Here is a 25,831-nt window from a genome sequence, read left to right as displayed (position 1 = left end):
CCTTGCAACATGGCGGTATCCTTGCAACGTGTCTGTATCATTTAAGCGCAGAGCTTAGTATTTTATAACTAAAGGATCACGAGTTGTGACTTTTTTTACTAACAGAAATATAAATTTAGCGGTTTATATTTGGTGGGAGTGTAAAAGGTTACATGCACGTATCGCACGCATGTTACGCACTTTCAACAGCCCAACGGTTTTGTGTACTCAGTGAACCGAGTTCTTACTTCGCTAATGAATTGGCTTGTTGCCAACGCTCGAGTCGTTTGGCTTAGGCAAGTTTTGGTTTGAGCAGGTTTAGGCAACTGTCTCTGCTTAGGCAGCATTGCCTGGTTTGTGATTGGTTGGGGAGATCTGTTCAAATTGGGTTGACCAGTCCTGTGATATTTAGCAGTGTTATTTTAGTGTTTAGCAATCCACTACCCAGCAATAGCAATCAGTTTACAGCTGAATTTACAGCGAGCTACATTAGTAATCTCTGAATTGCAATAATTTTATCACATTTGTATAAGAGCAATAGTACTGCGAGCTTGCAGATTGCAAAAGGTATGTTTTTATCAATATTATTTCCTTGCCTTTTTAATACATTGTTATTACAATAATTTCTTATACATTCTGGGAATTTGTGTATTATTATTATCATGTGTATTTGTGAATTGGTGTATTTCTTTTTAATTTTAAACTATTGTTGCTTTTGATACTTTATAGATTCTACGGTTTGGTTTGATGGTTAATAAACTTAATTACCTACAAATCAGTGCATCAAAACCATCCTACTCTCATTTTACTGAACCTAGAGGGAAACTGCTATATACAGCCTGGATTTAGATAGTAATGGGTTTTAAGACACCCATCTCTATTCTTCTAAATCGGACTAAACATTCCTAACTTCCGTTCCTGAAAAAGCTAGGTTTCATCACATTTTTATGGGCGGAGCTTGTGATGCCGATTGTGTTGTTTTCGAAACAGATATTAAAACGCTTTAAAAAAACTTAAATGACTTTGAAGGTTAGTGGACCAATCTTTATTTTGAGTAAGAAATCGGAATCAGTGTGGCTGATTTACCTAAAAACTACGATAAAAGTTGTACGTGACAGTTATGGTTTAAGTTCAGAACCAGAAGTTCAGAGCGCATTTTTCTCTATGCGCCATATAGACCCTCCTACGCTCTTATCATAAAAATAAATGCTGAGGGCAGTGTTCAACTAAGCCTGTCTTCCTCCCACTCAGGTATGTTCAGCTTTATATATTTTCTATGGTGTTAAAAAAGCTAAAACATCAGCTACAGTTTGATGCCATTTTTGTCTTTGTAGCCCAACCCTGTCCAGAGATATATGCATTTGAATGAGGCCCTCTTTTAAAACGCTCATGTTCCAGCGGGTGCTTCTTTCGTGACGTCACAAGCAATACATCTGAAAAGAAACCACGAGCGATAAATATGAGGTCGCTTCCTTAGCCAATCATCAGCACGAAATTTTTATATAGGCCGTAGTAAATGTTATCACTCGTAAAACTCATTGTCTGTGATCTCCATATTAAGGATTTTACTCTATTATTAAATCACATGGACATCGATATTCACTAAATTAATTAACATCGTTACTTTAATGAATTACTTGATCGACACGTTTTATTGGCGAACAACATAATTGTAAAAATTGCGGTAAAGTTAATGCGAAGGTGACTCCGAGTTTTCTTGGCATCAGGTAGTTAAGGTTCTACGGAGGAAGATTGGAGAATGGAGGTAAATTTATCTTTTACTTTGAGTCTCCTATAGAGTTTCCTGTTGAGTTTACATTCAGATTATATTTTCCTGTTTGAGGCTAAAATGTAATTTCCTGCGCGTGTGAGATACGTATGTACAGTGAGTTATTGACGGCTTCTATTTAATCTTTAGCATCTAGCTATACAATGGCTTAGATTGATGAATATACTAAAGGTAATATTTTAGTACTCATTAATACATGTACTAATTAATAAAATTATAACTTTCTGCTATCACTAATCATCGTTTTATGTTTTTTTATCGGTTCACCTAGCTACATTTGCTTCAAATTTTCTGTGGCAGTTTTATCTAGTAAATTAGATTAATGATTTGACTTTAGATGTTCACTTTTCACTTGTAGAAAGTGAAGAAAGTCGATTGATCAATGCAAATCTTTAACTTCCAGAACCAAAGCTTCGAATCATTGGCTTGGTGTACTTGTGCCTTTGTTAAACATTTATTCGTTTTTAAAATTACACTCGCAATCTATCAAACTCCCAATTTGAAAGCTTTCAGTAGATACGTTTTAGAATGACATATCTATGAATGACATATTTATTGCATTTGTTTTACTGATTACAGGATGTTTATGTCGTCCCACCAGCCGAAGAAGCTTTGTCAGTTTGGAAACTGCCACAAAGGAGAAAGAGAGACTTGAATGTGTGCTGCATAAACCATGATGTTTTGTTTGAGTTTGTTGCAGTAGATGAATTTGTCTTATTGTATCAGCTAATACTATGTGAGTGGCCACGACTTGATGAATATTTTTAATAAAAGCTTTATGCCAAGATGAAAATCTTTTTGCTTGTAAAAGTTATATAATAAAATAATATTGTTGAAGATAATGCAAAACATGATTTGCAGAATATTGTAGTGAATTGGATACGGTATATGGATGTCCGCAGAACTGGAGGATGTGAGTTCAAATCCAGTTTGCAGCAGACTTCTCATCCTTAAAACTCTATCCCTGTCTATATTCTTTTCAAAGAGGTGGCTTGCTTATTTCACTTATTTAGTATTCGGTAAGAATACTACTAGTAAGAAACTAGTACGTATGCAATAGGTAATAGGCGACATAATGTGGTCGGGGCTTATGGGAGGCTGTATATCGTTTGTATGGGTAGCTGCAGAACTGTGCTGATACAAAGACCGTGTTCTACATAAGTGACTTGACAGAATTACCGTAGACCGGTAGAATTGGTAGTTGGTACCCAAATGTTTACACAACATTTGGAGAAAGTGAGTAGAACAAATTTTCAATTTTCGTTATTTGAGGCCTTTGAAACATTCATAATAATGCATCTGTAGCAGGATTTAAAATTTTATTCTAGCCAACATGAGCAAATACAAAATAAGATATATGCCAATAGAGCCGCGTAAGACTAGACTTTTATCGCAAATATCCGATGTGAATACGAGAGATAGAGACAGGTTGCCAAACACGTGACATCTTTTTGGGCAAGTCTGGGCACGTTTTGGTGGCCTGAGCGTTTTTACGGCGATCAGATTTTTTCGGTTTTAATCTTCAAATATCTTGGCAATGCGATCGCGTAACACAACAAACAACATATCAACTGATAGAGAAAAAAAATGCTTTCTTTTAAGATCAACTTAAATTTGACGCAACTACATCTTTAATAAGCAACACAAAACTTTGTAAATGCGCAGCAAAATGGTCATTACAACTAAGAGTACGTATTTTAAATTGACCTGAAAGTGATCTTGATCTTTCCTTGATGGCCTTTCCCTCTTCTCTTCTGCTGACTGCTTAGCTTGCGGCGTTCATCCGGCTATGTCATAATGCAACCTTTTCCTCATATTACTAGCACAAACCTAAAAAAGTCAATATAATAAATGATGTCAAAATCAGCATAAATATTAACAAGAATAATATTAAATAGTTGTCATTCAAGTATTATTTTATTTTAAAACTGCTGAAGAATAGACCTATATTGTAAAAATATATTTTTCACCTACATTAGGGTATTTTAGAGCCAAGATACACAATCTACAAACTGATGGAGCCTGACCGGCCTTGCAGTATTACCTAGTAGTATTATTAGTAGTGTTACTTGGTAGCCTAATACTTCGTATTACATTGCGTTAGGCCTACTTAGTAGTAGGTTAATAAATAACTTAGTAGTAGCCTACTTAGTAGGCTAGTTATTATTACTGAGTAGTAATAATATTACTTAGTAGTAGTAGTCTTACTTGTAGTAGTACAACATGTATAACCTAGTGTTACTTCGTAGTATCAGTAGTAGTAGTAGCCTAAGTATTGTAGTATAGTGGTAAATAATAATAGGAAAACAATGCATCACTCGGTTTTTAATGTTTATTATCCTAATTAGTTATTCAGTAATATTAGCAATAATTTTATAAATAAAAATGGCTTTAAAATAAAATTAATATAATAATAATAGTGATAATAATAATTCCATAATTGGCTTGTTAAAAAATTCACTACCACTCACTTCTCACTGCACTCTAAACTCACTCACTCACTTCTCCCTAAGTAAGTCTCACCACAGGCTGTTGTTGGTGATGACATTCTTCATCCTCATTAGTTCTCCCATCATCTGCAGTTAGTGAAGATGCCATTTTATTTTATTCTATCAATTTACTCTACAAAAGGATTCACTACCATTCATGCCTGCATTCCCTGGTTGCAACTTGGGGCTGCAGATGTTAGGCGACTAGTTATGAACACCTGAAGGTTTGGGGGATGGTGTAAGCCCCCAACGGTGGTCGGAGCAGCGTCCCGAAGCTCTGGACTTTTTAAGCATCAACAAACCTCAAAGTATGCATAAATGTAATCAATTGTAAGCATCAAAATCGGCATAAGTATTTTGCTTATTGTTCATAGTAGGCAAAAGTTTTTCTTTGACTCTTTAAACTCATGACAATACAGATGTCTGCAAGGGACATTAACAAAACAAGAGCTATTCCTTCTTTATTGCAATAGCTCTTGTTCTGTCAACGTGTCTATGATAAAAATCTTTCACAACTGATACTGTCTCTATTTCAACATCTTTATACATCTACATGCGTAATATTAGAAGATTATTTAGACAGCTAGCCCCATAGTGCTCCTCATCGATGTTTTGATTCGCTTCAATGCAGAAAAACATCTTTTACTCCCAGCATTAGTGGTAGACAAAACTAATACTAGATTAGTGAGCCTTTCCATCCACTACAAAGCTAGTTGCATTAGAGTTGCACTCTAGTTAACTAAAGCTCGAGCGTTAATAATAATTTGTACATTGTAGTTGGAAATTCCAAGTAAATGAGTTTAGACTGCAATTCTCAGTACTCGGCCGAAAATTACTAAAAAGATGGGGCAGAATCAGCCGCCCTAGCAAATGCGGGTCTGCTACCACTACTACTAGTAGAGCCCAGTGTCGTATAGGGAAAGTTACGTCACCAACAGAGCCTATACAAACGCATCGTAAGTTCCAAACAAACATCGGCCACGCCTACTTTTATATAGAGTTACAATGGGCTGCTCTTACCTGTCTTTGTTTATCAGTTAATAAAACTACTTTGGGTAACCTTAGAGCACTATCAAGTATACCACAAAAAAGCTCAGGTTTTGCTCTAACTCACATAGCAGTTGTAAAAGTGACAACTCCATATTTACAGATTTTCTGCTACCTTTTAGTAAATAACACCTATTATCTGCACTAGAATGTCTCAACTAAATTGTGTTAACTTGCAATTTCACAACTTTGGGCGGCCAAACAAACAATTTAATGTATTCACATTGATAATTATATTTATAATACCATCACTTGCCAATTTTTCTGTTCATAAAATTATAAACAGGCTTGTTTTATGCAAATAAATGGACAACAGCAAATTTATTTTCAGACAATGATTTTAACCAGACGTGCAAGAAGTATGAAGTACAACATAAAAACTGATCAACTTCCCATAATAAAAACTGAACACTAAAAGGGCATATTATACTACATAGAAAATCTTTCATAGTAATGTTACAATAAAAAATTATTAACTTCGAATAAACAAGTCAAAGAAGCTAAGCTGTACTAGAACTATAGTAAGGTACGCCAACGTAGTATTTTGTGTGCAATGGCTAACTTACACATGTTTATAACATATATACATGTTATACTAGTCAACAAGAATGAGTACAGTAAAACTATGGAAAGCATCAAATTTCAAAAATACTTAATGAATATTCTGAGCTATTGTTCGCATGGCCATGCTTTTGCTACCAAACTGCACTGACTGTGAGGCCGAGGTATGTTTTTAACATAAAATATGAAGTCTAACAATCACAAACTTCCTCACTAGTTTCTGCAATATAGGATGACAAGTGGGCAGTTGACGTGGCATATCAATATTCAATATCAATGGCGTATCAATATCAATCTTCCACATCGCTTGTTTGCTTGACCCCAAGTCTGAAGTAACAGCCACAACTTTCAGACCAATACCGCTTGCATGTGTTACGACATCAATAATAAGAGAAGCTAGACTGTCCCCGGAAATAGATTTACCATTGAGATGGAATGCGACAATTTGTTTCCATCTTTCATTAATTCCTGCCAAGATACAGCCAACACTTGGATTCGAAGTACATGTAACATTAGTGGTAAAACTGCAGACACAAAGAGGAAAGTAATAAATGAAATAGACAAGAAATTAACCTCACTAACCTCCAAGCATAACAACTAAACCATGACTAGCAAGGCCACTATAGGCAGGTAATGTCACTTCTCCTATTACGGAGCTGTTGCTAGCATCATACTCAAGGGCTACAGTAATCTCCATCTCATCCAACACAAGGCAACACTGTCGATCCCTCTCATCGATACTCACAGCTTAAATCAAAGAAGCTTGTAAATGCAGTATAATCCGCAAAGACATCAGAATATAAAAAGAGCGATTAGCAAAACAAATGAGAAACATAAAATTGAAAATAAACATAAGATAACTCTTAATTACAGAAGCTCAGATTTTCCTTCATGTATGGAAAAACAGTCGTGAGAACTCCTGGCTCAAAGCAGATAGTTTGAAGTCATCTTTGCAATGTCCTAACAGACGGAAGAGACATTCCTGATTCCAGGAGATGATTGTAACCTGTGGACCCACAAGTAAACCACAACTTTCTTTATTGTATCGAGTTGCCATTGCAATCATCTAGTGGAATGTCTCGGAAGAGCAACAAGTTGATCCCGATTAAACAACTTTTTAAGAGTCATTTCATGGGTTTGGAGTTTTTCTAAGGTAGCCCTATATTCTTGTTAGACCTGCATAAATTAAACAAGTGGCTACATTGTTGAAAATGTTCTTGATTACCACGGCTGACCCTATTGAATAAATGACTACGAAAGTTGATATTAAAATAAACAATAGCAACATTATAGATCTGCATGTTACCAAAGTGAAATCGATCACAATTCTCAACAAGCATATACACGCATATACATGTTAGGGTTTGTAAGATACCTGTATCTTGACTATGACCCAGTTTCATCTCGCCTCTGCCTAGCTGCGGTTTCTACATACCGATGCCAGAACAACTCTCATGTCAGAGCTACATATCTTTTACACATGTTATTTTACTATACACCAAAGATAAGAACGTAACACATTTCTATAACATTTCATCATTTGACATTTTCACAATTACTACAAGACCAACATCTTTTGCTGCCAAGACTGTCTGTGTCACCATTCGTGTCAGCCTCCATAAACACTCCAACTACGCTAATGATCTGTCCGCATCCGCTTGCTTATCTTTGTCTGTGCGCCTCAAACAAAATTAATTGTGTAAATATTATTCTGCATCCTTTTTGTATCTTGTGTTTGACTCATGCCACACATATTTTATGCAAGTCATACTCTCCTATATAAAGGAACCCCATCTTGTTTGTGAGCAGTCTTTTGTTCAAACATTCATACTGATACTCTTACGCTCATATTTTATTATATATTCTCGCTAAGTAATATAGATTGTTAAATAAACTCTTCTTTAATATGACCTCTGTCTCCTTATCGCAGTATTAAATTTTGTGGTAGCCCCCTAAAGGTAACATTGCTAAGAAGGACATTAGCAACGGGTTATCACAGGTTTCAGAGAACTTAAATTTCCTCAAATTTACTCGCATAAAACTTCTATACCAATATGAGTCTGAACTGCTCTTACCTCAATGCATAATAGCGTAAATAAGCTTATATTTTGAAAAGTAATTTTTATCAAATGATAGTTTTCGATAATTTTCCCTAATAACATGCCTTCTTAAGCTTCTTCTGTAACATTCGTTTTATGCTCTCGATTTCGGATGTGATCAATGTTGTAGGCTTACTTGTCGCTAGTCTTGATTCTAAGATATTCGGTGAATCAATTTCTAAAAATCCAAATATACCATATTAAAATAATGACAATGATAGCCACTTTTAAGATTTAAGCTTCAGCAACTGGGGAGCACTGTTACTTTCTGGACAGCACATAAACTTGCAAATCAATATGAATAAAATGTGAGAAACGTTTGCCTGTGCGTATTGAAAATGTGCAGCAAGCAATTTATTATCATTGGCGATGAGGGATTGAATTCATTAGTAAATACATGTATGTTAGACAGATATTTAAATCATACATATCACTTATACCTGAGCCCCTAAGTTTCACTGGCCACAACAACTGATAAGAAAATTGCTGTACTGCTAATAGGGAAAATGTTATAGAAGTGAGTGTCAGCTAGGAAAATTAGAGTGTGTAAGAAAGCTACATGTATAAAGAATACAATTGTTAATCACACAGCAATTTTGTTCCCATACCTCTTTGTAGTCACCTGTTAAAATATACATTTAAATTAACAACTGATTGTAATATAAAATTACTTTTGCAAAAATCTGTTGCACAGTTTGATATTACATAAGCTATCAAATCTGTTGCACAGTTTGATATATCATAAGCTATCAAATCTGTTGCACAGTTTGATATATCATAAGCTATCAAATCTGTTGCACAGTTTGATATATCATAAGCTATCAAATCTGTTGCACAGTTTGATATATCATAAGCTATCAAATCTGTTGCACAGTTTGATATATCATAAGCTATCAAATCTGTTGCACAGTTTGATATATCATAAGCTATCAAATCTGTTGCACAGTTTGATATATCATAAGCTATCAAATCTGTTGCACAGTTTGATATATCATAAGCTATCAAATCTGTTGCACAGTTTGATATATCATAAGCTATCAAATCTGTTGCACAGTTTGATATATCATAAGCTATCAAATCTGTTGCACAGTTTGATATATCATAAGCTATCAAATCTGTTGCACAGTTTGATATATCATAAGCTATCAAATCTGTTGCACAGTTTGATATATCATAAGCTATCAAATCTGTTGCACAGTTTGATATATCATAAGCTATCAAATCTGTTGCACAGTTTGATATATCATAAGCTATCAAATCTGTTGCACAGTTTGATATATCATAAGCTATCAAATCTGTTGCACAGTTTGATATATCATAAGCTATCAAATCTTTTGCACAGTTTGATATTACATAAGCTATCAAATCTGTTGCACAGTTTGATATATCATAAGCTATCAAATCTGTTGCACAGTTTGATATTACATAAGCTATCAAATCTGTTGCACAGTTTGATATATCATAAGCTATCAAATCTGTTGCACAGTTTGATATATCATAAGCTATCAAATCTGTTGCACAGTTTGATATATCATAAGCAATAAACGATAAATTGAATGTAGAAATTAATGACAAAAACTTCCTCACCCATATTTTGGCTTGTGCTGGGGAATGCAGAAGAGCTGAAGCAGAAGAGCTGAAGCTTGTGATTATAGTATTTTTACAGCAGGTTTTCTTTCAGAGACAGGTGGTGGCCTGTGAGCAAACAGAGTCGGAATGGCATCACTTGTCAGTCGACGCTTTTCCGTTTTAGTCAGTGTAAAACACTTTTCTTCAAAATGTCTTTATATGTAAACAGAAAAGATGAGAGGTAAGCAAGGGAAACGGTAATATGAATACTTCTATTACTATTAGGCCTACTAATAGGGCTACTACTATTACTATTCAACTTATTCTTAGACGCCTACACAACTTTTTCCAATACTTTCAACCAGTTATCTCTCAATGAATGCAAAATACTATATGCTATGTTTATCAACTTCAATAATAACACAAATGCATAGGCATAGAATCAGGGGTAACAATGTTTTATTTAATTGTTATGTTACCGATTGATTTTGATAACCGATTTTGGCTTGAAATACAGGCATTACCTCAAAATGTATAAATCCTAAAGCAATTGATAAGAGAGACTCGCTATATTCTAACTTACATGTTTCCCTTTAACTTTAAATTTATTGTGAGCGTGGCTGGACATCCAGTGTTTTTTATGTTGGAATATTTTCGCTTCCTCTCCTGCTTATTTTTGCAGCTATGCTTGTTTTGATACTGTGTTTGATGCTGACAAACAGCTCTAAGCTGAAAAAGGTAAGTAATATATTAGATCCACAGAGTACAAACATGACAGTGTATACTATACTTGCACCAATCCAATGCCCTTGAGGTTCTTCTTTCACAACTGTATAGTGTGTCGGACTCGGGTCTTGTGCCCGACTTGTGTCTTTCGAGTGTGGTGAGGTTAGAAAACGATTGAATCTGTTTTTGAGTCACAACCAGCGATTCTGGTTATACATTGCAGGCTGGTGATAAACCTGGTTTAACAACACTAGAGTATTTTCATTCCTATTATACTTGTGCTAACTTACACGAAACAGGAGTCTTTCTGTAGGCTTCCTGATTTCCATTGTGCGCCATCTGTTGTTTGCCTGAAACGAGGCCTTCCAAGCCAAGATATCGGATTTTGATTTTAGTTCCTTCACAAAGAAGACAAAGGTCGTCTTGGAGGTTATTCGGACCATCTCGTGCTTTAGAAGGTGGTAGGCAAAACCTTCAGGTAGGATATTCTAAGAACAAAAAGTATCATCAAATACCTTCATTGATGAACACATCACAATCATACTCAGACCATGATTGATAGCAAAGATAAACTGTATAGTTGCTTCGTCATTAGTAGTTTGACCAATGTAGTGAGTAGCTGGCAGCAAATGCCCACCAACCTCCCCCAAAATAATGTAATGGGGCAAATGAAATGCATGAATTTTGGGAGATTTTGACAACCAGGTGTCATATTAAAGCGAAGTACTTCTAAAAGATGAGCTCATTTATGAAGCGCCTCATATAATTTGGACAGAGTAGGCTTGACTTAAAAGTCTGATTCATAATATATGCTTGGCAGGCATATGATATTTATTCTGTGAAGCAATTGTATGAGAAAAGGTTTTCTTTGGCTTGTCTTTGGTATGAGCAAGCAAAATCGAGTTCAGTATTCAGTTAGATAACACAAAGTGCAAGTAGAGCAAGTAGTTCGTGATTGATTTTGTTACAATGTAGTTATATACAAAATTAAAAATCAAATTATTTTATCTCTGCTCTACTCTTCCCCTAACTTGACTGAAAATAAAAGAACTGACAGACAGACCACACAGGACAGTCTCTTGAGTCTTGTTTTCAGTTCATGTCATGCCTTACTTTACAAATGCTGTCCCATTCTGATACTCCCACTTCTTGGTGACTGGCTGCTGTTTTTTCACAATGATATGTGTGGTCAGTGCTCATGGTATGATAGGTGTCTGATTCAAGCTTGCTGTAGTTTAGAACGCGATAACGAGCGTACCTGGCGCTCGCGGGTAAACCCAACAACCCATTATTTCTACCTCCCGCGCGCGTTCTCATTTGGGGTGCTAATTTCCTCTCGCTGCCCGGACACGGAGAAATGAACGAAAGGCCGTGTCGACCATAGTCCGTGTTTGGTTAACAATGACGTTTTGTTAACTCAAAATAAGAATATACATGTGCATGTATACAGTAATTAATATAATTTCATGAATACAATTTAAATATAATTCACATACTACATTTAATACATAAACAAAACTTAACATTAATGAAACGATAAGAATGAAAGTGTTATCGTGTGTTCTTGTGGCAGATTTGTTACTCATATTATATAGCTCATTGCAAGTGCATGCTTACTTACATTATTAGTCAACCCCGCGTCATTAACCCATATATGGTCATTATTACCATATATAGTCATTATGCCCTTATATGGGCGAGCTGCAACCTATATAAAGGAAGGCATAGCCCGCAGTGGGGGCAGTTGTTTTGTAGTCTAGTCAATACAATTATACACACACACACACTCTCTCTTCATTTCTCGCTTGAGCGGTCAGCAAGAATTAATGCAGGATAGTTGACCAGTATAGGCATCATCGGTCAGCTGGTTGACTACGGGGGTCAACAGCTAAAGGTGCCCTGACTGGGTCGACCTAATTAGTAACAGAGTGGTCGACCTAAGCTAATCAGACGACGGACCTTAGGGTTGACGTGGTCTTCTATAATCACAAACAGTTATAGGCACGGCAAGCTAATGTAAGCCGACCTGTCGGGTCGCCATTAGGTACACTGGTAGACCAAGACAAAAACCAGTACACTGGTGGCAGCGGTGGGATCGTCTGACCATTCCTGGAAGGCGGTCAACTAGGAGAGAGGCAGCTGAGGCTGACCTCCATCAAGCTGATCAGTATGGGCGGATGGCTGACGCCATAACTGAGGCTTTACGGCAATCTCGACCAGAGAGGGACTTCAAGCCCCCTAAGTTTGATGGCAGTGATGATGTTGAACTGTTCATCAGTCAGTTTCAGGAAGTAGCTGAAGCTAATCAATGGTCTGCAGGGTCAGCACGTCTGCACCTCAGAGAGGTGCTGAAGGACGGTGCTAAAAGCTGTGGCAGGGGAGAAACTACAGATGCCATCTTTGCAGCCTTGAAAACTAAATTTGGTCTGACAGTTAGAGAGGCCAGGAGTCGATTAAACCTCAAGAACGAAGTCAAGGTTAGCTTGCAAGACCATGCTGCGGAAGTAGAAAGACTAGCCAATATAGCTTATGCTGATCTGCCTGAGCACCATCGTGCAAATATGGCATTAGATGCTTTCTCCATGACATTGGGCAACACCTATCTACAGAGGCATCTGTTAGCGGTGGGAGCACAGACTTTGGGAGAGGCAGTGCAGGCTGGAAATGACTTTCTGCAAATTCAGCCATTTAATCCTCGGTTGACCCAAAGGTCAACCATCATGGCTATAGAAGGGGAGGAAGAAAATGACCCCAAGGCAGCCCAGGTCGACCTCCCACAAGCTACAAAATCGGCTACGTTGGAAGATGTCCTTGTAGCCCTAAAGGAGCTGACCACCTTGACGACAAGACTGGCGGTCAATGGTAGCCGACCCAGAAGTCAAGGTCGGACTACTCCAGAGCCGCAGCAAATCAGAAGGGCGACCAGCTGTTGGGAATGTGGAATAGTCGGACATGTCAGACGACAGTGTCCTCAGATGGCAGCTACCCAGCCAGCAAGAAACCAGCAGCAGGGAAACGAACATCGTCCACAGCAGTAGGGGGACATACTGACTGTGGACCCTCAAACCAGAGAAAGCCACCTTGGCAAACTCCACGTCGGACAGGTCGACCTCAGACCCCCCATGGGTCGACCTCAGTCCTACTAGAAAACTCCTTTGACTCACTAACTGAGCAGCAAACAGAGGAAATCCAAACCCCAAACCCAGTGGTTACAGAAAAGCTCCAGACAAGGAGACGGCGTAAGAGGTGGCAGCACACCGGTCGGACGACTCAGCAGGTCGGTCCTGAGAGAGTGGCTGCGGACACCCTTTGGAAACCGTACAGTAGTAGCTATTTCTTACCTGGGAAGATTATGGGCCGACCTGCTCATTTCCTGATAGACAGTGGATGCACCTCCAACCTACTCAGCCGTCATGTCTTTGACCGGCTTCCCGCGGGGTTGAAGGCTCAGTTGGTAGAGAGAACAGACTATGGCACGATTGCTGACGGGTCTCACCTAAACTTTCATGGCATGTTGACCGTACCCATCTGAGTCAGAAGTGTACAAGTGACTGTATCACTTCTTGTATGCCCCCTAAAAGAAGATGCCATCATCGGGATGCCATTCTTGACAGACCAATGCTGTGAGATGAATTTCCAAGAATCCACATTGGTAGTGAATGGTCAGAAGCTGATCTGCACAGATCGGGACGGACGAACCTTGGTGAGCAAGGTGCAGGTTGTCCGTACGATGACACTTCAACCTCGGTCGGAGATGGTGGTTACATGCCGCCTCACGACCCACACCTACCAACCCTTAGGAATGGTAGAGGGATCAGGAGATCGGTACATGGTGGCTGCCAGCCTCCACCTACCTGATGAGAAGGGAAGAGTGGCCCTGCGTTGTTTGAACCCGACAGATTCCCCTGTACAGGTAGCGTCGGGAACTGTGATTGGCAGCTACTCAGGAGTCGATGAAACTGAAATCGGCCAGCCCTGGACAGAAGGGGGGCCAAAGGGAGCGAAACCAAGCCAGGATACCCGGCCTGACCCAAAGGTGGCTCCTCACGTGAAAGAGCTGTATAGCCAAGCTATAGTGCACTGTAGGAGTGACTACGACAGACAACAGGTAGTTAGGCTCCTTGATCAGTATGCCGATGTTTTCAGTAAAGGGGATGGAGATGTGGGTCGGACTACCTTGGTCCAACATGAGATACCCACGATAACGGATGCTCAACCCATTCGGCAGACCCCATACAGGGTTGGCCCTGAGAAGGAAGCAGAAATAGATCGGCAGGTCTCTGAGCTGGCCAAACAGGGAATGATAGAGCAGGCATATGGAGCTTGGAGCTCTCCTGTGGTCTTGGTCAGGAAAAAGGATGGAACCTGGAGACTGTGCATTGACTATCGGAAGTTGAATGCGGTCACTAAACAGGACGCATATCCACTTCCTCGATTCGATGACAGTCTGGATGCGCTGTCAGGCAGCAAGTTGTTCAGCACTCTCGATTTGATGAGCGGCTATTGGCAGGTACCCCTGTCGCCGGGAGCGCAGAAGAAATCAGCCTTCATCACGAGAAGTGAGCTTTGGAGATGGAAAGTGCTGCCTTTCGGGCTGACGTCGGCCCCTGCCACGTTCCAGAGGCTTATGGAGCGAGTGCTGCAAGGGCTCAACTGGAAGACGCTCTTGCTGTATCTGGACGACATCATAGTCATGTCAGCCGACCTCCAGAGTCACCTGTCTAGGCTGTCAGAAGTACTAGACAGGCTTCGACAAGCCGGCTTGAAACTAAAACCATCTAAATGTACCCTCATGCAGACAAAAGTGAAGTACCTCGGACATGTGGTGAGTTCAACTGGGGTAGCCACGGATCCGGAAAAAGTGGAAGCGATCCACAGGTGGTCAGAGCCAACCGATGTGACTCAGCTGAGGGCTTTTCTCGGCACTACCGGTTACTACCACCGATACGTGCCCGACTACGCTTCGGTTGCCAAGCCCTTGACACTACTCACGGCAGAAGGGTCCATCTGGAAGTGGGGTCAACCTGAACAGGAAGCTTTCAGTCACCTCAAGTGGCTCTTGATGCATGCCCCTGTACTAGGCTACCCAGATCCGACCTTAGAGTACACCCTTGACACAGATGCCAGCAACGTCGGAACTGGGACCGTATTGTCCCAGGTCCAACAAGGACAGGAGCGAGTTATCGCCTATCACAGCAAGACGCTCTCCCCTGCGGAGAGGAACTACTGTGTCACGAGGCGAGAACTCCTGGCGGTGGTGTTAGCCGTGAAACATTTCCGGCCCTATTTGTCAGTCGAGAGTTTGTCATCAGGACCGACCATGCTTCCCTAGTCTGGCTGCACCGGAGGAAGGAACCTTCCTGTCAGATAGCCCGGTGGTTGGAAAGCTTGTCGGAACACAGATACAAGATTGTGCACCGAAAGGGAGAGAAGCATGGAAATGCTGATGGCCTGAGTAGGCAACAGTGTGAAGACTGCAAGCAATGTGCCTCAATAGATAGACGAGATGGTAGGCCTCCCCGCTCGGAAATCTGTAAGGAATTACAGGAGGGGACGATTCCATCAAGTCGAGTTCCCACGAGAAATCTGGATGAGATTGAGTGGCCACTTCTGCCCCAACAACCCCAGAGATGGAGGAACCAAGCAGTGGGCGTCCCGGCAGATGTGGAGATCGACCAGGTCGGACCCAACAGCGGGCCTCGGAGGGACAAGGAGGCCGGGCCAAGGCCAATCCAAGAGGGCGACCCTAGTGTAAACAAGAAGGTCGACCAAGGCTTAGGTCAGCCCCCCCCCTATTATAGAAAAACGGCCCTCCGCACAGACGAAAGCTGGCGAAATTGTTGCGCTACAAAAGAAAGCAGAGACGGCAATCGGGAAAATTTACCAGGCAGTGTTGACTGGTAGACCCATAGATGCCCAAGTTTTACAACTAGGCGACCCAGAGTTGAAGAGGCTAGCCAACATGTTTTCACAGCTACGGATCGATCCCGACGGGGTCTTGACAGCGACAATCCCAGGAAATGGTAGAAGCAAAGCAGTCACCGTCTGCCCTTTACTTGTGCGGCAAGACCTAATCTGGGAGACACATAGACAGGCCCACAGTGGCGTAGATCGGACACTAAAAAGGGTCCAGTTAGACTGGTATTGGCCAGGAATGACCAGTGACGTACGTCGGACGGTAATGTCCTGTGAAGTATGCCAACAGGCCAAACATGGCACTGGTGCAACAACCTCCAATAGACAGCGGCTCTACGCTGGTCGACCGTGGCAGAGATTGGCTGTAGACCTGGTCGGCCCCCTACCCTTAACCACCCGAGGAAACATCTGGGCTCTTGTGATGACCGACCACTTCACTAGGTGGTCGGACGCTATCGCAATCCCAGATGCCACCGCGCCTACCGTGGCCAGTACGCTGGAGGAAAGGGTTTTCAGTTATTTCGGATTGCCAGAAATAATCCATACTGATCAGGGGGCCCAGTTCGAATCCGACCTATTCCAGGAGCTGTGTCGACTTTGGGGAGTCGAGAAGTCAAGGACGACTCCATACCGGCCTGAAGGTAACGGTATAGTCGAACGGAATAACAGAATACTCGGAGACTCCCTGCGAGCCCTCCTTACGGGAAGAGGACAGGAGGAGTGGGATCTCGTGTTACCACATTTAATGAGAACACTGAGGGGGATTCCCCATTCAGCCACCAAAGAAACTCCAAACTACATGATGCTCGGTCGGGAGTTGCGCCTCCCTGACCAACTCCAACATGGGAGTTCAGTGGAATCTTTTCAGAGTACGAATGAGTACGCTATTGCAATCAAAGATCGGCTCTTACAAGCCCATGAGCTTCTCAGGCACAGGCAGTTAGAAATCGTGGCGGAAGACACCACTGAACCACCATTGTTTAAGGCTGGCGACCTGGTCTGGATGACCCGCAGACGCCGACGGAAGGGGGAGAACTCCAAGTTGTCGGCCTAGAGAGTTGGGCCTTACCGGGTAATCCAAAGCTTTCCAAATCACACGTACACAATCGAACGCCGGGGACAGCGTTCTGTACAGTATGAACACCGGTTGAGAGCTTACAAACCCTGCAGCAATTATCATGGAAAAGCCCCAGTCTTGCTTGAGCCTAGTAGAAGGCCTAACATGCGTGGAGTAAGGAAAAACAATGGAAAAACTCAGGCAGAGCCTGTCTTAGAAGCTGAAAATGCAGAAAAGGCAAATAGGAAAGACAACTCCGAAGGTGGCGATGGGACAACTCCTAAGGAAGCTTTTGACAACCCAGAGAGCCAGCCTTCCAGTGGACAATGCCGAGGTACAGAAAACTGCACTCCAGCAAGTGCGGAGGCAGGAGAGTCAGCTGTCCCCCGACAGCCAGACAATGTTAGCAGGCCTCAGAGGAGTAGGAATCTGCCTCCGCACCTGCGGGAGTATGAGTTGAACAGTATCCAATTAAACAATTCGGGAGCGATTACGTCATCGGCAGCGGCTAGTTTAAAATGTGCTGCCATGCCCCAATCATTCAGTCAACACCAGCCTCAGATTTCCGTTCGGACTGTGAGTGTACGTCCAGAGAGGTTGGAAATCTCGATTCCAAGGAAGACAATGTCGGCCGCTGACCGGTTGAGGTTAGAAGCTCGGCAATTGCGTAAGACGGCCGCATATTTAGAAAAGCTGGCCGACCAGCAAGAGACCAGACCGTAGCTACGACGGTAACAAGTAGTTGGAGCTCATTTCCTTCGCTATTTTATCACCATTACTATCCTTTTTTTATTATTATTTTATATATATGTATATATAGACGGATAGCCGTCTATAGGGGCGGCGTATGTGGCAGATTTGTTACTCATCATATTATATAGCTCATTGCAAGTGCATGCTTACTTACATTATTAGTCAACCCCGCGTCATTAACCCATATATGGTCATTATTACCATATATAGTCATTATGTCCTTATATGGGCGAGCTGCAACCTATATAAAGGAAGGCATAGCCCGCAGTGGGGGCAGTTGTTTTGTAGTCTAGTCAATACAATTATACACACACACACACACACACACACACTCTCTCTTCATTTCTCGCTTGAGCGGTCAGCAAGAATTAATGCAGGATAGTTGACCAGTATAGGCATCATCGGTCAGCTGGTTGACTACGGGGGTCAGCAGCTAAAGGTGCCTTGACTGGGTTGACCTAATTAGTAGCAGAGTGGTCGACCTAAGCTAATCAGACGACGGACCTTAGGGTTGACGTGGTCTTCTATAATCACATACAGTTATAGGCACGGCAAGCTAATGTAAGCCGACCTGTCGGGTCGCCATTAGGTACACTGGTAGACCAAGACAAAAACCAGTACATTCTTTTGCGGTATTTTTTTGTAGAGCGACGGCTATCGGTTTCATTACACATTACATTAAAAAGTAAGAACTATTCAATAGATGGTAAAAATATACATGTACAAAGCAATATGTTTATAATAATTATGATCAATCAAGCTCAAAATTCTTAGAATATATAACTTCGGTATTTTAGAGCTGTTTGTGTCACTTTTGTTTACAAAAACTACATGCATATCACTATAATAATTAAAATGTTGTATTTAAATAGTTTACACCAGGTGAAAATTCAATTTAAAAATAGATTTATTAATTTATATATACCGAGTAGCTAGTACTTGTGTAGTGAAATCATCACCAAATGCTCATTATTTTACTGTCTCGTGTCTCGAGTCTCGAATTTTCACAAGACAGTGTCTCGAGTCTCGTTTCGAACTTAAAAAACCTGTCTCGTTCCACCTCTATGTATAAGTCGTATTTCTGATTCGATACCTTAATTTTCAACAGAACAATATATAGCAAATTATATATTATATTAATAATACTAATATTAATAATTACAATTATATAGCAAAGCGAGTTTGTTTAGAACTCTCAAAAATGGCGTAACTCCAGTTGGCGTAACTCTGGCAAAGACGTGTTCTAAATGTGCAATTATTTTCGGATTGTCACAATTGCGGGAGACATGCGATATCCCTCACATTAAACCACGATTCAAGTCAAATGCTACGTGTCTCGTGATTTGATGATTGATTAGGATCAGTGTTCCCAGTGTCGAGTCCGTTTCACACTCATTTTTGCAATGGTGTTATCTATCCGATTTTTGCAAAATATGCAATTGTAAAAAGACTCTGTACTCAGTTATATGTGAATGCACGGGCATTTTTTGTTTTTAAAATATTATTCTGAGTATCTGTTGTAAAAATAATTTATATTCTGCTAAACACAGTAAATTACACAAAACAAATAGGGTAAAATTTGGCCTTCATCAGTAAATTGTGTTTACTTTCCTTTTAATAACATAGTGGTTACTGAAAGCTTTACATTTTTCACTTGGCTTTTGAACTCATTTGTGTGACCAAGCTTTCTTGATAAGAGCATTCAAGACGTTTTCAAAGGCCACATAAAGTTTTCAGTTTATGTTCCAGTTAACAAACACACTGGAGTGAAACAAGAAGGTTAGATATCTGCTAGTTTACAACTAGAAAAAATTTGCATACCAAATGAATGGCAGCTCTGTTTCCATTTGCCTAAACACCTAGTTAAGATTTTTGAACTTATATTCAAGTCGATAAGAAGCAGAAATTATCAACATAGATTGTACAATTACTAATGAAGTAAATTCTACTCGACAAGGATAGACAACTCCCAACTCAAGAGCGAGTTCACATAACTTGATGAGTCAATAAACAGACTTGTGGGTGAGCCGATAAACAGACTCGAGAGTGAGCCGATAAGCAGACTCGAGAGTGAGTCGATAAACAGACTCGAGAGTGAGCCGATAAACAGACTCGCGGGTGAGCCGATAAACAGACTCGCGGGTGAGCCGATAAACAGACTCGATGGTGAGCCGATAAACAGACTCGATGGTGAGCCGATAAACAGACTCGATGGTGAGCCGATAAACAGACTCGATGGTGAGCCGATAAACAGACTCGATGGTGAGCCGATAAACAGACTCGATGGTGAGCCGATAAACAGACTCGATGGTGAGCCGATAAACAGACTCGATGGTGAGCCGATAAACAGACTCGATGGTGAGCCGATAAACAGACTCGAAGGTGACTTCTCTCAATTGTTACACCCTAGCAAGCCAAGCGCAATAATTCTTGATGTTCGGTCAATAGCATTTATAGTGAAAGCAGCTATGATACGCTGGCTAATATCACAATGCTAAAGGCAGAAACAGTGACGAGAATTTTATACCCTATTTGCTTTTGAAAATCAAACAGAGCTTATTATAAAGAACGCAGTATCTTTATTGGTGTTATATCTCTCAGTACCAAGCAGTAACACACCAGCAATGATAAAACTGACAGGTTACATAGCAATTCCAAGAAAAATCTACAGTTGATTGGCTGCACAGTAATTAGGTCAACCAATTCCACAATAACATATTTCGAATACAAAAACGATAACATTTGTCTCTAACTAATCACGCAATACGAGTATTAATAATTTTTAGTGTTTGTATAGTAACATACAAATCTTAGAACAATATGGTAATAAATGATTAACATAAAAGAATTGCTAGTATAACCCATACATATACACTACATTGGACAAGTGTTAAGCGTGTGCCTTATAAATGACTATTCACATTTGTCCGAATTGTGACGAACGTAATATAGATCCATTGAGTCAGCAATTTGAAGCTGCCGGATTATAGGCTTAGAAAAGACGTCATCAACTCTTGCGCATGCTGACTGTCTATAAATACGGGTACACACTGATTTACAGTTCATTCGCTTTTACAAGCATGAAGCACTCGTGCACCTTTTGCGATTTTTCTTGTCACAAGGAGCGTGACCTACAGAGGCACGCTCGTGTACACAGACACCGATGCTCCTCCTGTGATGAGGTGTTCACCACTCAGCCTCTCCTGCATGCGCACGTCTCTGCTGAGCACCGGAGAACACAGTCTACCCAGACTGAGTCCCAGAGACCGAGGGCGCGTTCACCTCGTCGCCAACACCATCACCGAGGGCAACGCTACCAAAGGCCACGGCAGGACCGAAGGCCGTACTGGAGGCCAGCCCGTGATGCTTGCCCTACTCCACGGCATGAAGTGGAGTCCAAGATCGTCCGCCCATCGGTAGACTCCATCGGGGATGATAGTGACCCTCTCGGGCTACTGGACTCACCAGTCAAAATTGACTTCTGAGTGCCAGTAGTCTCGCCAACCACCTCGGCCCTTCTCAGGGCCACCATTTCCATTTTAAGGGTTTTGTTCTGCGTCAACAATGGCGGAAACTCAGTGTCGTACTTATCATCCATTTTTTTTATTACACTAAATCCCACAAGCCTACACAGACCTGCCAACCCAAGAGTGGGGCAGTGTGTGAGATTTGGGGCAATTGATGTATCAACAATAGTATATACCCTATAGGATGACAATATTCGTTGGTTATAAAAGTTTGCAATTTCGTGAACAGTCAATTCCGCGAATTATTAAATTCCGTGAATAATTAGTTCTATTTTTAATCACAAGGTAGAATTACTACTGCATCAAAATTAAAAACTAGCCGTTAGGCATAAATACTAAACGTAATTGGTTTCTAAAACATTTTTAAAATCATTGCCTTGGCTTTGAGCTAACACCATTGCCAATGCATCATATTTCTTTACAAAATTATTCAAGGTTGTCACAAGATATGCAGAATGGCGTCATTGCAAAAATAGACGCTAGGCAGAAGTACTAAACGTAGCCGAGTTCCAAAACTTTTTTAAAATCATTGTGGGCTTCGAGTTTTATTGCCATTGCATCAAACTTTACAAAATTATTTAAGATTTTCACAAGTTATTCGGCATGGCTTCGTCATCGCAAAAAATCTCTCCTAGTCTTTTTACATTGAAATCAACTCCATCAATCTTTAATTGCGAAGTTGATGACGATCATGATTCTGATCTGGACATTATGGTATGTATTTGATTTGAAGTGCAGATACGTTTTTCCATAATTAACTGCATTAGTTAATTCTTTTGTTTAAAAACTGATCGCTTTCATTAAATACTTCAGCTATTGTTTTTTCACTTCTGTACCACAGCACGTTTTTGCACTTATTAATGTTTTCTTTTTGTGTTTACTGCAGTTTGAGAATGAAACAACCTACTCCGATTACGAAAACTAGAGACAAGTAGTAATACTCATCAAGGTAAGAATATGGGCAGAGAAGCAACCAGTCAACCTAGACCCCTTCATCGACAACAACTCCTTGATATCGCTGCAACAAACGCGATTATATATATTATATATTTTATTTTGTATATAGATGTATTATAATTTATTACAAACTTGAGTACAAATAAAATATTTCAAATACAAATAAAATTTTACAAACGATGAATGGAGTAAATATAAACAGTTTAGTCCATATGACGGTTGTCTAACAATAAAATTGAACTGATACTCTTGATAAGTGAATACTAGCGTGTAATGGTGCTCTCTGACTAGTTATTTTAGTAATAGCAGCTCTATATCGCTGTCACTGTTTTGGGTAGATGGTAAAGGCGATTGTATCGCTACTGCATGACTGGTAAGGAAGTTATCATCAGAACTCTCCTCATGGCTTACTATTGCAAAGTTCTGCCGGTTGGCCAAAAATTTGTGCTCATAAAGGCATTTTTTTCCTTTTTAAAACAGATATATTCTTCTCGTTAGCAGCTGCAGTCACTTCTACCTAATTTCAAGACCTCCCTTAAGGATTGGTGATCTTCTAAAAATGTCATCTACCACCCTTGTAGTCACCACCCTTGCACCCATGGTGCCTCTGTGTACGATGCAAAATCTCTCTCACGCTAAAACAAATAACGAAGCGGTAGGGATGGAAAAAATAAATATTGCGTTTTACCGAAGAACCAAAGTAAAATTCAACTAATTTAGTAAATGGTTTTGAAAAAACTCATTACTTACCACAAATTGTTGGTTCATCACAGGCCTCCAAATCGATGAATATTCGTGAAAACCTCTGAGTGCAGCAAAAGATTTATAGCTTAGCATGATCGACTCGTAGTAGTGTGGTGTATACCGCGTTTCGGTGTAAGAGCACACGCAATGCGCGCATGCGTATGATTAACTCTATTGTAAGACGCAATAGAGTTAACTCTTCATAGAGAGTGACAGTTTTCAGCCGCGAATTAATTAATCCGCGAGAATGCATGAAATGGCAATTTTTGCGAAATATAATTCCGCGAATAGATTCATCCTGTAGGGTATGAAATTGTGGAAATTGGTGCAAAAGTTCACACATTTTCTTTTTAGGGTGATTGCGTGAGTCTCACATCCAATGCGTGAGAGTTGGCAGGTATGAGCCTACATTGTTGTCAGCAATTGGCACAAACATCTCTATTAACCACACAGACTCACAGTCAATGCTACAATTTGTGTCTACAAAAGTGTTTTTTCACGCATATTCGCGGACTAGATTATTCGCGGCTGAACACGTTCGCGAATAAATTAATCCGTGAAAGCAACTAGCAATAGAATAGATCTTTCATGTGTGTATACGATGTGTTTAGGTTTTTTTAGCTAAGAAATTTATTTCGGTCATGCTGAGCTATTAATTTTTGACGGAGTTCAGATGTTTTTTTGAATATTTATCGATTTTGAAGCCTTTGGTGAACCAACAACTTGTAGTAAGTTATGGGTTTTTCACCGTGAATAACTGCAGGAGAGATTTTTGCAATGACGATGCCTTGCCGAATTCTGAATAACTTCTGACAACCTTGAATAATTTTGTAAAGAAGTGTGATGCATTGGCAATGGGCCTAACTGAAAGCCCCGGCGATAATTTTAAAGGAGTATAATTCAGCTACATTTACTAATTCTGTCTAGCGACTAGTTTTTAATTTGAGGTAGTAGTTATTTTCCCTTGAGTTAAAATAAAATCAATTATTCACGGATTTTAATAATTTGCGAAATTGACAATACGCGAATTCGCGAATTATTAAATGCATCGAATAATTTCATCCTGTAGGGTATATTGTACTGGTCTTCATTGCATCATCTTCAAGAAATATGATGGCAGGCCTTTGAACATATCTTTACTTTATAATGAATGCACGATTGGAGTTCATTTGTTCCGATCGTTTTGTAGAATTATGTCTCAGCAATTCATGCATCACTGCTAAATTACATGTATGCTAATATTCTCTGTTTATGCGAGTCATTGTTGGACTATGTTATGTTACACAGTTGACATAAGCTAAGCACTATCATGAGCTACAATATTCTCTGTTTATGCGAGTCATTGTCGGACTGTGTCATTTTACACAGGTGACATAAGCTAAGCACTATCATGAGCTACAATATTCTCTGTTTATGCGAGTCATTGTCGGACTGTGTCATGTTACACAGGTGACATAAGCTAAGCACTATCATGAGCTACAATATTTTCTGCTCATGCGAGTCATTGTCGGACTATGTCATGTTACACAGGTGACATAAGCTAAGCACTATCATGAACTACAATATTCTTAAACTTGTAGATGTAGACGTGGGATGTAAACTAAATAATGTTTTGTTTATAAAAATGTACTATATAGAACTTTGTTATTCAAGTAACCAATAGAGCAGTTGCATCTCTCAGCCGGTATAGCACTTTGTGGGTAGTAAGAGTATGTCGCTGTCCTGTACTTCTTGAATCATTTAGTATAGCTCTGGTAATCCTGGTGTTTAGCAAGCAATAGTTTACGCTTTATGCCCATCCTATTTTTAATGCTATAATAGAAGCACATTTGGAAGCTTTTAATGTTAAACTTCATTTTCCAAATGTACTAGTAGTAGTACTAGTAGTCGAATTAAAGATGTGGTTGCGTCAAAAAATTTGATTTAAGGAAATTAAAACCCATAAAAGACTGAAACATCAGCTACAACTTGATGCCACTTTTGTCTTTGTAGACCAACCCTGTCTAGAGATATATATGCGTTTGAATGAGGCCCTCTTTTAAAAATCTCACGTTCCAGCGGGTGCTTCTTTCGTGATGTCACTAGTAATACATCTGAAAAGAAACCACAAGTGATAAATATAAGGCCGCTTCATAAGCCAATAATCAGCGCGAAAATTTTATATAGGTAGTAATAAATGTTATCACTCGTAAAACGCGTTGTCTGTGATCTCAAATTTAGGGATTTTGCTCTATTATTAAATTACATGGACATCAATATTTGCTAAATTAATTAACATCGTTACTATAATGAATTACTCGATCGACACGTTTTATTGGCGAACAACATAATTGTAAAAATTGCTGTGAAGTTTCTGCGAATGTGACTCCGAGTTTTCTGGGCATCAGGTGGTTCAAGTTCTACGGAGGAAGATCGGAGAATGGAGGTAAATTTATCTTTTACTTCGAGTCTCCTATAGAGTTTCCTGTTAAGTTTACATTCAGATTATATTTCCCTGTTTGAGGCTAAAATGTAATTTCCTGCGCGTGTGAGATACGTATGTACAGTGAGTTCTTGACGGCTTCTCTTTAATCCATAGCGTCTAGCAATAAGATGGCTTAGATTGATGAATATACTAA

The 25,831-nt window shown here is 40.0% G+C and overlaps 2 long non-coding RNA genes across 3 annotated transcripts; both read right to left on the bottom strand.

Moving 5' to 3' along the window:
- Positions 1-1,095: 1,095 nt before the first annotated feature.
- Positions 1,096-4,371, bottom strand: LOC137392772 (uncharacterized). The gene is made up of 3 exons (XR_010978247.1): positions 4,292-4,371; positions 3,476-3,598; positions 1,096-1,412 (listed from the first exon to the last, which is right to left on the bottom strand). It is a non-coding gene; the product is annotated as an uncharacterized lncRNA (long non-coding RNA).
- A 1,193-nt stretch (positions 4,372-5,564) lies between these two features.
- On the bottom strand, positions 5,565-19,224 carry LOC137393437 (uncharacterized). Of its 2 annotated transcripts, none has more exons than XR_010978290.1 (6): positions 19,148-19,224; positions 10,550-10,747; positions 10,117-10,262; positions 9,538-9,746; positions 6,448-8,142; positions 5,565-6,333 (listed from the first exon to the last, which is right to left on the bottom strand). It is a non-coding gene; the product is annotated as an uncharacterized lncRNA (long non-coding RNA). The 2 variants fall into 2 exon arrangements; XR_010978289.1 differs by having other exon boundaries at positions 9,552-9,746.
- Between the last annotated feature and the right edge of the window lie 6,607 nt (positions 19,225-25,831).

Source organism: Watersipora subatra, chromosome 4, assembly GCF_963576615.1.
Source record: "Watersipora subatra chromosome 4, tzWatSuba1.1, whole genome shotgun sequence".
In the NCBI taxonomy this organism is placed as follows: domain Eukaryota; kingdom Metazoa; phylum Bryozoa; class Gymnolaemata; order Cheilostomatida; family Watersiporidae; genus Watersipora; species Watersipora subatra.
This window is presented reverse-complemented; position numbering and strand designations above follow the sequence as displayed.